This window comes from Zeus faber (genome assembly GCF_960531495.2).
Source record: "Zeus faber genome assembly, chromosome: 3".
In the NCBI taxonomy this organism is placed as follows: domain Eukaryota; kingdom Metazoa; phylum Chordata; class Actinopteri; order Zeiformes; family Zeidae; genus Zeus; species Zeus faber.
This window is the reverse complement of record NC_137190.1, coordinates 15660687-15672786: the sequence shown is the minus strand read 5'-3', so window position 1 is coordinate 15672786 and position 12100 is coordinate 15660687.

Here is a 12100-nt window from a genome sequence, read left to right as displayed (position 1 = left end):
TGTTTTTTTTGTTTAATAAGGTTTAATCATGTCAATGTGGTTTGGAAGACAGAACAGCATGGATGGTATAACATTGCAGGCCCTAACAGAATGTGATGAAAATTTCAGGTGGTTTTAAACTGTTAATCAAAGTTGTCAGACCCTGACATTTTCAAGGTACGTACGGCGCCATCATCATCAGTTCCAGTATTAGTTGGCTCCAATCTCCATAAATGCAAAATGTGTCTTTATCTTTTAATTAATTTATTTTAATTTAATTATTTAATTTAATAATTCATTTTCATTTTCATTCATTTTATTTCATTCATCTTGTTTTTACCTGAAATGGGGTAAAGTTTTCTATAAATCTATAAATGTTATAATAAATCTGTAGTTTGTTGATTGATTTACTTATCTGGTATAAATAAGATTCACAATCTTACTGATGGCTGATGTTGCACTTTGTGTTTGGAATTTACATGAACAATATTAACGGTTACATTTGTTGCGATTGTTTCATATTTTATTTCGATATGTCAATGTATCTGCCAACTTATTTTACACTTTTGACATGTTTGTTTTATTTTCCTATTTCAAGTTCAAGTTCAAATTCAAGAGATTATGTCACAAACATATACATACGGTCATATGATATACGCAGTGAAATGTCGTGACACCCGGTGATTTCGCACAATAAGCTCTATAAGCTGTAAAAATACAAAAAATACAAAAATGTGCGAAATCGACACCAAGTGTTCGCGCAGGGGGGCCCGAAAGGCGCGGCGCCACAATCGCGATTGTGGGTTCTATAATAATATAATAGAATGTATTGTCCGTGTTGTATTGAATATACATTTAAAACCTCCTAAGTGAAGCTTACCTTCCTTAATAAACACACACAAACACAGACTTGCAAGTGCAGAGGTCCTGACATCGTCACAAGCGTCCGTTACCAGAAACCCCGCAGTTATTAGAGCTCTTATGGCTACACGGGTCGGTCTTCTCCACCGAAGATCGAGATCTTCACCAAAAAAATAAACCCACAAGACGAATACAATATTGAACCGTTAAAGTCAAATGATCTCCTACTGCCAGGAGCCCCCAGCGGCCCCATGTAGGTTGTAAATAATCTCTTGTACTTGAACTTGTAGACAGGTTTCGTTGGCAGCACCAACGATAACGTTTTACAGCCACATGGAGCTAGAATAGAGCAAAGGTCATTATTTGATCGTGGAAGTTTGAGGAAGCGAGTGGGTGCAGACGTGTGTCCCACGCTGCGCTGCTTTGGACGTGGTTGAGAAGGAATGGTGATCCATTTAAAGAAAGAGTACGAGTGGGTTATTGTTTCCCAAACTACAATGTAAAACATTGGGTATGACGCACCATTGAAAGTCAGTAGAAAGTAAATGCTGTGTGGAGGGTTGTCGCATCACATGGGCAATAGTGTCAAGACACGTCACAATATTTTTCGTATCTAAGAAGTTTCGTCTAGTAAATCACGCCAGACGTCCAGTGTTAAACAAAGACATGTTGCCGTCGTTAGATTTCTGTTGATTTTGTCCATCTTGTTCCTTGCCCTGGCACCTTTGCCGTGATCCACACTGGCGTTCAATGGAGGGGGCGTTATCTTGCTGTCTGGTGACGTGAAAAAACGTGTCCTCCATTCTCCCGGCCGCTCTAATTCCTGGTAATGCTGGAATCAAAAAAGGGAAACGTGAATGAAATAGAAATAAAAGAGCACGAGATTAAGAAAAAAATGTACAGCGTCCAATGAATGAGCGTCCAGAGGGCGGGGGGCTCCGTCCCCTCTCCATGATGTCCTAACTGAAGACCCGCCTTGCAGTGTGTAGAATTTACAGAACAGACTTGGCAGAAATTGAATAGTATATCCATACGTATGTTTTAATATGTGTATAATCTCATGGAAATAAAAAATCGTTGTATTTTCGTTACCTTAGAATTTGCCGTTTTCATCCACATGGGCACAGGTGCGCTTCGGGGAGGCTGCCATGTTGCACCGCCGCGGGGAGGTTGATCGCGATCTGCAACCTCACCGCTTGACGCCGCTAAATTCGACACACTGCACTTTTAATCGTGTCCATAAAAGAGCATGTTGGCATGTAAGTGTAAAGGCAATCCACTGAGCCCGGGAGCGCTGTTTCGTTCAATGCATTTGATTATTGTCCACTGCACAGCAGGTTAAAGTATCAGTGTGTAGAGTTTGGTGACATTTAGTGGTTGCAACAAACCTCGACCCTTCTTTTTCTCCCTTCCTTTCTCCATTGTTGTACATTTAAGTAATTTCTCTATGCATTTCAATGGAAGTGATCCTCCAAAAATAGTGACATTTTGAGCACATGGTCACTGGCTTCCACAGATGTGGGTGGCCCGTGTTCATTGATGCAGCGAGAGCTTGTGGTGGAGGTTTCAGTAAGAAAAAGCTTACAGCACCTGGTATTCCCAGGCGGTCTCCCATCCAAGTACTAACCAGGCCCGACCCTGCTTAGCTTCCCAGATCGGACGAGATCGGGCGTATTCAGCGTGGTATGGCCGTAAGCGATGACTGAAGCCGCAACTTTGCATTATATACACACGATCAGGGGGATGTCATGGTTCTCCAAATTCATAATCTGGTTTGAAGTGCACGCTTAGATCCAATTCTTGATGAAAAAAAACAATTCAGCACTAACGGCTATACTATAGATTATCGCGTCTTGGTTTGTCAAGAGAAACACTTGTGTCTCAAGAAGTTACTTTTATTTCAATATTAAACATAATAAATAAATACGAAACTATCGGAATATTTAAACAACACACCTAAACAGCTAAGGGTTTTAGCAAACCTAGACTTTAGAATCATAAACATTAAGTTACTCATTACACTACTTTGAAGTGACTCACCAAAATAAGTGCACAAAAACGGATGCTATATTTGCCAGCGGGGAACGCTGGTGGTAAAAGGCAAATTACTACCTGCAGCTCCGATCAGACCGATCTCTTCTCCAGACAAAGCAAATTAAAACCGTAGATGTATTTAATTTACTCAGTTTCTTGCTGCTGTGGAGCAGATCGCTCCCGAAAAAGATCCCGTCCTTGTTCTCACGGCCCGGTGTCAAATGCCCTGCGGCCCGGCACGGTCCGTGAGCCGGTGGTTGGGAACCTCGGCCCGAAAGGGACATTCCGTCGGTGATGGTCGAGTTTATTTCCCACCTTCATCGCCTCAAGTGGAGAATCGCTGGAGATTTGGCTCAAAGGCGCATTGTCCCTTGTACACACAGTTAAACTGCCGACAATAAACAGGGAAGAAGCGTGTAGATGCCAAAGCACCTTGATAGAAATGCCACAGCAAGCAGCGCCATGGGTGCCCCTCTCTATTGACATAGCAAGAGGTTTTTAGTAAGAAAAAGCTTACAGCACCTGGTATTCCCAGGCGGTCTCCCATCCAAGTACTAACCAGGCCCGACCCTGCTTAGCTTCCGAGATCGGACGAGATCGGGCGTATTCAGCGTGGTATGGCCGTAAGCAATTGTTGCAGCCGCAGCTTTGCATTATATACACATAGCAGCCCATAACTACTGTACAAGTCTTTTCATTTTTGACAGGAACATTTTGCCAACATCAGAGCCCTTCATTCATGTTGTTTGCGCACTACTAAATGCACTGTGCATTATTACACGCAGGAATGCTGCACACAAGAAATTGGAAGAAGGGCTTCAATCCAGGCAAGAGAGGGGGAACAATTGACAAATAACCTTGATAAAAATGCCACAGCAAGCAGCGCAATGGGTGCCCCTCTCTATTGACATAGCAAGAGGTTTTTATTAAGAAAAAGCTTACAGCACCTGGTATTCCCAGGCGGTCTCCCATCCAAGTACTAACCAGGCCCGACCCTGCTTAGCTTCCGAGATCGGACGAGATCGGGCGTATTCAGCGTGGTATGGCCGTAAGCAATTGTTGCAGCCGCAACTTTGCATTATATACACATAGCAGCCCATAACTACAGTACAGTGTTTTCCTTTTTGACAGGAACTTTTTGCCAACATCAGAGCCCTTCATTCATGTTGTTTGCACACTACTAAATGCACTGTGCATTATTTCACGCAGGAATGCTGCACGGAAGAAATAAACAGAAGCGCTTCAATCCAGACGAGAAAGGGGGAACAAGCGTAAGATGCCAAAGTCAAAGTTTATTAATATTAAGCCTGTCCCGTGTCCAAATTGCACCAAATCCAACACTGCACATCCTTGGGTCCTGGGCAATACACCGGCCAGGTATGATCGCATGGACGGTTGTCGAGATAATCGCAGACAGACAGAGATTCCTTCCTTTACACTGGAGTTAGATTGCAGTGCATGAAACCTCGACCCTTCTTGTTCTCCATTGTTGTACATTTAAGTAATTTCTCTATGCAAGTGAATGGAAGTGATCCTCCAAAAACGGTGACATTTTGAGCACATGGCCACTGGCTTCCACAGATGTGGGTGGCCCGTGTTCATTGATGCAGCGAGAGCTTGTGGTGGAGGTTTTCAGTAAGAAAAAGCTTACAGCACCTGGTATTCCCAGGCGGTCTCCCATCCAAGTACTAACCAGGCCCGACCCTGCTTAGCTTCCGAGATCGGACGAGATCGGGCGTATTCAGCGTGGTATGGCCGTAAGCGATTGTTGCAGCCGCAACTTTGCATTATATACACATACGTTTTGATAATCATTATACATATATTGTATTGGTTTATAAATAGTAAAAGAAAAATAGGAAAAACATTTTTGTTGTAATTGATATAATTGTATATGTATGTAGAATTTTCTTAAATACAAGCGCTAGTTGCCAAATTAATGGAGGGGGGAAATACCCAATTGCTTCAAGTCCAACACCATAGAGTCGCCCTTTCCAGATAAAATGACTCTTAAAAAAACAGTTAAGTACACTATGTAATTTTGGTCGGCGTTTATCATAAATTCTTTCAGGTAAAGTGTTTTCATACTCAAGCACACTTTAAAATCGACATAAACTAGGTATATCATATTTTTTAAGCTATTGTCAATGTTTGATAAACTAATATAACTAATTGATCAATTCGATCAAACTAATCCCTGTATTATTTATTAACAAGTATTATAAAAGCTGCCGCTAGGGAGAGCGCTTGGGTCGCACTCGTCTGCCGCTGTCCAGCAGAATCGTGCTGAGCAACAGATAATTGCTGCTACATGGTTTCACTCAAAATAATATACAATTTTTAAATAAATTAAGTTCCACTATACTCAGGAGCATGGTATAATTCCGCAAAAAAATATGTTGGCTGAAATCAACCAAAATAAACAGTCGTACTTAAGTGAAACTGAGTACAGTTTAAGTTAAGAAAATGTTACAATATTTTTTTTAAGTGTACATAAACTACACACAGCATATATATCATACTAGACCTGTACTTTAAAACGGCACGTAAAAATCAATAAGAAGTGCCAAAAATACACTTGATGTACGCTCACAAATTAGTACAAATGGGTAGAGAGATACAGTAATTCTAACACACTTTACATCATTGTTTTTCACCGACCACATTTTCCCACGGTGGTGAAATTGGTTTCTTTTCCCCTCTGACCTCTCAGCTTGGTTTTCAATGTAATCATCCTACATATCTTGGATTTATTTACCTGGGTTACTATTCGTACCGGTGTTGGGAGTCGTTCAGTTGGGTTTAAATATGGTGGCACATCCTGCGCAGTGAGAGTGAGAGTTATCTTCAGAGGAAAGGAGGAGGTAGACCAGAGAAAGATAAATAATCAAAACAAAGACACCAGTCTGATAGCAGAGTGTGTGCGTGTGTGTGTGTGTGTGTGTGTGTGTGTGTGTGTGTGTGAGAGAGAGAGAGAGGTGGCAACACGGAGCCCTGACTGAGCCCCCCAGACTGTATGGAGCTCTATATAGTAAAGTACTTTATTGAATAATAACAGATCCTTCAACCGAGGAGGGGAGGACATAGGGGGGGGGGGGGTTGCAGGCCCTGGAGGGCACAAAGAGAGTTAAAAAGGTGGCGGTTGACTGAAGACACCTCGGAGAGCAATGGAGGGGTAGAAGAGATCGCCCTCTGCGCTTTCGTGTTCCAGGACCGACGCCATAGTTGTGTTGTCACGGAAACCCGATTGTTTTGCCATCACTTCCTAGGTCCGATAAGCTGTGGAGCTAAGGATCTAGCATGGAGGGGAGACATTTTCCACTCCATGGCATGCTGCTGTGTGTGTGTGTGTGTGTGTGTGTGTGTGTGCGTGCGCATTTTGTGAGTGCCTTGCAACGCATCTCTTTCCCAGGCCAGTGCTAAGTGTCACCTCAGTGGGGGCTTTGACACCTGGGCCAGTGAAATGGGGGGCGAGAGGGAGGGTGTGAGAAAATTGGGGCTCACACCTATTTGACAGTAGGAGATGATCTTGTAAATAACTTGCTAATATACACCTACAAACAGCTCCTCACTCGTGCAAACAAGCACACACTGTCATTAATAGTGACATGAAACTCAATACTTTGTGTGTGAGGTGCTGTGATTACCTTCCTTAGTGTGTGTGTGTGTGTGTGTGTGTGTGTGTGTGTGTCTGTGTTTGTGTGCTCTGAATAAAATATACTGTGTGCCTGACTGATGACTCCTTCAAATGAGAGGACGCAACCTACAACTTATGCCACACGCACACGCACGCACGCACAAGCACGCACACACACAAACACACACACACACACACACACACACTAAATGATGAAATGCTGAAAGAATCTATTTACATTCTATTCAAAATGTAGGTTTGAATTTCTGTAACCTATGTTTTGTATGTCTCTAACTTTCATAAAATCTCTCTCTCTCTCTCGCAATTTAAATTCCAGTTCAATTCTTGGCATGAGGGGAAACATGTAAAATGGAAACAGAAACATTGAAATGTTGCAGTGAAAAATAAATTGGTATACAAGGTTACCTCTAATGAAAAAAGAAATCCTTAACATTGCAGCTAAAATATATACATATACAGACAAGTGTAGATAAACCAAAATCATAAAGGACAAGTGTAAATAATGTAGTTAGGAAAATGTGTGTGTGTTGCAGCCATCCTTAATTTTCCCCCCAGCGCGCGTGTGTGTGTGTGGGGGGGGGGGGTCTCCATGTGCGTATGTGTATTTGACGGCGGCGTGCTAAAGGGAAGTGTCTGTGCTTATCAAAGAGCAGGATGAGGTGGCGTGTACCTGCTGAGGAGGCCGTCGGCTCCTTTACTGGGCTGTTACCTCCAACACACAGACACAAAGACACAAGAGACGCCCCATGCACCCGAAAAGCTTTGCAGATTCAGTACCACCCCCCCAGAGCCGTTCCAAGTGTCTGAAGTGTAAACTAGAATAAAGCAGCCTGAAACATTAGGAACTTCTAATATGAAGTTGCTAATTAGCCAAGAAACACCTTAGGGAATCAATTTGGCGCTTCAAATATATATATATATATATATATATATATATATATATATATATATATATATATATATATATATATATAAAGTTCGCTCCAACACCAAGATAAAACGGCGTATCCCCCTCAGAATATGAAAGTAGAGCCCTGTGTCGGCAGCGCCTGGTGATTTGGTGATAATCTGGCATAACCTCTCTTTTACTCCCAAAACCTCCATCTCTCTCCCTCAATCCCTCCGTCCATTCCATAAGATCAAAGCGTTTCCAGTTGAGACAACACATCACCGCCGACAGAGTTGAGGAGGTCAGCGCTGCTTCTCACTGTCTATCCTCAAGGAATCTAAAGGCACACATCAATTATTTTTTGTAAAAAAAATGTATTTCAAACTCAAATATTTCTTCATATTTAATTGAAATCAACAGCATAAATGAGATTAAAATGTTGTTGCGTGTATTGATATTTCTGTAGATGGCTGTCCCGTATGCAGCCAAAAAGCACAATGGGCAAAGCAACAGAATTAGACAGAAGAATATGAATGAAACCTGTGTATCATATCAAACAAAGCAGTGACCTTGCCAGAAAGAAATGGGCAAGATTGAAATATAGAGCACGGGTACAGTACGTCGGGTGTGTGGACCGTTCCTTATTTTTAAGACTAATCATCCCATCATCCCCCCACTTAACAGCACTTATGCAGCAGCAGAACAATGTTCCTCTGACCCCGTGGATTTCCCTGTTGTGCTGCACTTTGGCCGCCTCTCCGGACCCTCACTTCCCAGCCCCGGTGGACCTGCCTGTTAACCTCTGGGTCATTATGCATGTTACAAATCAACACTTCACAGGAAGTCTCAGCGGAGACACATCTGCAGAGGTTTAAACCGTTACCGGGGGTGGGGGACAGTGAGGTGGCGGGCCAATGGGAAGGTGAGCATCATGTAAAAAGGGGAGGCAGTCAAAGAGCCATGATTCATGCATTAACACAGGAATGCCACCGAGGGGACAGGGGGTTTCCAGGTGGAAATCGTGGCGTGTGGTAACGGGCAGTTTTTGCTCTTGCTTTGCAGGAAAGAAGCTCGACATTTACTGTAGCAACTGCTTTTTAGAATTTTCCTCACCACGTCAAAATGCCGTGGAAGCTTTGGAAGATGTTTTATCGGAGGGTGTTTAAAAAGCCATTCATGCCATTCATAACTGTGTTTTTTCGATACATGTTGTCGTCCGATGTTTATGTTTTTCCGTGTACATGTTGTTGTTTGTTTCTATGTTTGCTTTTCCGTGTCAATTTTGTTGTTTGTTTCTATGTTTGTTTATCTGTGTACATGTTGTGGTTTGTTTCTGTTTGTTTTTCTGTGTTCATATTGTTTGTTTCTATGTTTGTTTTCCTGTGTACATATTGTGGTTTGTTTCTATGTTTGTTTTCCTGTGTACATGTTGTGGTTTGTTTCTATGTTTGTTTTCCTGTGTACATGTTGTGGTTTGTTTCTATGTTTGTTTTTCTGTGTACATATTGTTTGTGTCTATGTTTGTTTTTCTGTGTACATGTTTGTTTCTATGTATGTTTTTCCGTGTCTATGGAGTTTGTTTTTATGTTTATGTTTTTCCGTGTACATGTTGTTGTTTGTTTCTATGTTTGCTTTTCCGTGTACATTTTGTTGTTTGTTTCTGTTTGTTTATCTGTGTACATGTTGTGGTTTGTTTGTTTGTTTTTCTGTGTACATATTGTTTGTTTCTATGTTTGTTTTTCTGTGTTCATATTGTGGTTTGTTTCTATGTTTGTTTTTCTGTGTACATATTGTTTGTTTCTATGTTTGTTTTTCTGTGTACATGTTTGTTTCTATGTATGTTTTTCCGTGTCTATGGAGTTTGTTTTTAGGTTTGTTTTTCCGTGTACATGTTGCTGTTTGTTTTTCCGTGTACATGTTGTTTGTTTCTATGTTTATGTTTTTCTGAGTACATGTTGCTGTTTGTTTCTATGTTTATGTTTTTCTGAGTACATATTGCTGTTTGTTTCTATGTTTGTTTTTTCTGAGTACATGTTGCTGTTTGTTTCTATGTTTATGTTTTTCTGAGAACATGTTGCTGTTTGTTTCTATGTTTATGTTTTTCTGAGTACATGTTGCTGTTTGTTTCTATGTTTGTTTTTTTCTGAGTACATGTTGCTGTTTGTTTCTATGTTTATGTTTTTCCGTGTACATGTTTGTTTCTATGTTTGTTTTTCTGAGTAAAAGTTGCTGTTTGTTTCTATGTTTATGTTTTTCCATATACATGTTGTTTGTTTCTATATTTATGTTTTCCTGTGTACATGTTGTTGTTTGCTTCTATGTTAACATTTTTTGTCTACATGTTTGGTTCTGTTTATTTGTTTCACCCTGGGTGATTCTCCCCCTCTTAGTGTAGTGATTAGTTGTTTATAGACCCAAACATGATAAAATAGTTCACCAAAGAGGACAAAAAACAAAATAAATAAATAAATAAAAATAAAAGTGCAGGGTGGACAATATACAGTTGGACAACTATAACAGTTATGATTAGTTATGATTAAGAAGGAAAAGAATTGGACATTTATTTGTGGCTGTTGTCAAAGAAATGGGTTCAAACTTGGATTGAATGGAGGGAAGTTAGGGAAGCACAGTGAGCAGGTACAAGGAAGACGACCGCACAGTCGACTTACACTTCCAATCTGTTGCGGACAGATTGATGAAAAGAGGAAAAAAGGATTTATCGGAGAAAGCAAGTTTTTTTTTTAAGCTGGTCCTTGATATGAGCAAACAAGGGCGACAGAGGGAAAACAACAACAAACAGCAGAGACAGAGAGCGGTTTGGGGCGAAGGGACAATGCAGCTAGATCTTAAGGCTTTCATGCTCACACACAGAATTAATAAAATTACATCTGGGTTTACCAGGAATACTTTATGATACTGCGGTCAGCAATGCTGTGTATGCTGGGAAAGACAATTTTCAATACATCAATTGTCTATGAACATTATAAACCCCACCACACACACACACACACACACACACACACACACACACACACACACACACACACACACACACACACACACACACACACACACACACACACACACACACACACACACACACACACTCATTGTGTTGTTTATTTCTGGTTAAATTTTTTCGCTTTTTTAAAGTCTTTTCTTGCAACTGTTTAGGACTGACCGACAAATAAAAAAATGCACAATGCTTTGTGGCGACGGACAGGAGACGGACTCTGCGGCCTCTTTACTGACTTTGGTTTGATTATAAGTTAAAAGGACGCAGCCACAATGCCAGTCGTGCCCTTCTTTGCAAAGCTCGGCGTCACTCTGTGCTTTTGGTTTAATCTCAGCAGTTGCGGGATTGTGGGGAACGGAGCAGCGGCGAGGGGATCCTGCCCCGAGACACGGAGAGCCCTGCGACGTGCCTCCACTATTATGAACGGAATTATGAATATGATGATCCTGGACAGCGAAAAATCCACCGACAGTTGAGGCTCAGACATAAAAGAACTGAGATGCCACAGTCACCAGCAACCTCTTATCTGAGCTGAACCATTTTTTTGCTCGTGTCCGATGAAAGTTTTCTCGGTCATCACAATATAGTTTAATTTGTCTCATAGTATCTGACACAAAGACAGAATACTTTACAGTGTAGGCCAAAGATAAGCGTCTGATCTTAGCCTGAGCCCAACTCCAGTTCTAACCCCGAGTCTATATTCCAAACCCTAAAATAAAATACAGCCGTTTTTCTGTTAATGGCAATGTGAGAATGCTGAAGACACACACGCACGCACACTCAGTCTTTCTCAACACTTACTCCTGTGTATCGTGCTACAGTAGTGGCAAACAACCAACCCAACTCCGTTTGTGTGGCTCAAGCATTCAGCCCTTTCCACTGTTTTTAAAAATGAATAAGTCTTCTATTGCAGCAGTTCTTGATGATTTAAAAATTAATAAAGAGTGGCATTGCTAGTTGAGAAGTTGAACTCCACTTGCAGAGTAACACTTTCCTAGATGCAAGAGCATAATGTGTTGTATGCCCAGCATGCTGACAACACAGGTTAAAAATAAAGAACATTTAATAAATATTCTAAACATCCCACAGGAGTTGCAACATTAGTCAGTACCTTCAACAACAACCAGTTTCAACTCATTAAAAATATTTTATGGGTAACATTTAAAATACTTTAGCGTGTGTGTGCGCAGTGTATGTGGGGGCATAATTCAAATGTACCTGCAAACAGTGTAAACGTCCTTATATTTTGAAGGGACTATTAAAATAATGAAGATTAAGATGGCCAGCATGACTCAAAAGTTATTGTCATTACATTTCGGTAAGTTTCAATGTTTGCTCAAGCTATTAACCACATTTCAAAATGTCCGAAAAATACATTTAAATACAAAGACCGGGGGGGGCGGTCTTTGAGGAGAGTTCAGATCGGTCTCTCTGTATGGCATCTATACTGAGCAAGTTTGGTTTTTTTTATACGTGACGGTCATAATGACTTTTTAGGGATTTTTAGTTATTCCTCCAAACAAGCCGTTGTGGGCCCACGATGTGTTTTCGTGGGCAGTGTGGGTTTGGAGTACACACTGGCACTGCCACTTTCAGGGGCAGCCTCAGTCACGAGACACATCTTTACCTCCCATGCCACTCCCTGTGTTCTGAGGATCAGCAC